Consider the following 1,275-nt stretch of genomic DNA (forward strand, 5'->3'; position numbering starts at 1 on the left):
AGAGGCCCATGCTTTGACAGCTTCTTCCTAATTCGGGGCATGGGGGATGCCCAGACACCAGGAAGGGCACATCTGTATTTCTCTGAGCTGAGCAACAGCAAAAGAAGATGTAAAGTAACTGTCCAAGCTGGAGTGTGGGTCCTTCCATGCAACGGGACGTGAGCCTCCCCCTCATTCCCACTGCAGCCATCCAAACACCCATAAATATGCCACAGAGCAGAGCCAGATGATGTGCAGCCTGCTCCAGGCCTCTGCCCTCCTGGCTGCTTTCCTGCCTTTGTGCTCCATTTCCTGAGCAGCCCCAGCCCGCCCGGCTTGCACGGCTCCGGGGCCAGCCCAGCCTGGAGCACGGCCCTGCAAGGACAAGGCCACATTCATGCAGAACTCCTGCTGGCCTTGGTCAGCAGACTGCATTCATGTGAAGAGCAGGACCCGCTGTCGCAGACAAAGCCCCTGGAAACGCCAGGGCTCGCTAATCCGCGGGCCGGCCAGGGCCTTACATCAAATACTGTCAGCAGCGCTGGGAGTGCCCTGCCCAAAGCAGGCATTGTGCCGGGTTTTGCTTGGCTTGGGAATTCTGGAGTGACACAGAAACCTCCCCAGTAGATGTTTTGCTTATCCTTCAGGTGGTCTTTGCTTTCTTTTCGGGGGTGGGTGTTTTTCTTTTTCAGGGGCTCTTTGACTTGTATGCTTGAGGAAGTCGCCCTGCAGTGGCTGCGGGTTATTAGGGACGTGTTCACCAGACAGCGGACAAGCCAGGCGTGGATCCGACGGCACTCTTCACACACACGGCTGCCCTGAATCAGCAGCCACGATGGCAAGTGCCATACACAGGAGCTGGACACAGATCCGAGTAGTGAACTGATGGAGAGGGCTGCTGTCTGCGGGCAGATGCTTCACGAGCAGGAAGAGAGGCTGGCTCCATCGATCCGTCTGCGCACCCTGCCTTATTTATTTGTCTTTAGTTACAGAAGCAGAGCTCTACTCCTCCCTCTTGTCTGTGAGCCAGTCCATGCCTCATCCCTGCTGCATGCAGCCATTTCAGGGCTACGAGCAGGGAGATGTTTATTAAACCTCCCTGCGAGTGACATCGGTTACTCACAATAAATTGTAGAAGTCACTCAGCGAGAGGATCACTCCAGCAAAACAGCCATTTCAAACGTGTCTCCAGAGAAGATTCAAGAGGTTTGTTTTGCTTGAAAGGAATCGGTTAGCAAAAAAAAAAAAAAAAAAAAAGAAAAAAAAAAAAAAAAAAAAAAACCGGGGGGGGGGGAA

The sequence above is a fragment of the Egretta garzetta genome, unplaced genomic scaffold (assembly GCF_000687185.1).
Source record: "Egretta garzetta isolate BGI_Z169 unplaced genomic scaffold, ASM68718v1 scaffold100, whole genome shotgun sequence".
In the NCBI taxonomy this organism is placed as follows: Eukaryota; Metazoa; Chordata; class Aves; order Pelecaniformes; family Ardeidae; genus Egretta; species Egretta garzetta.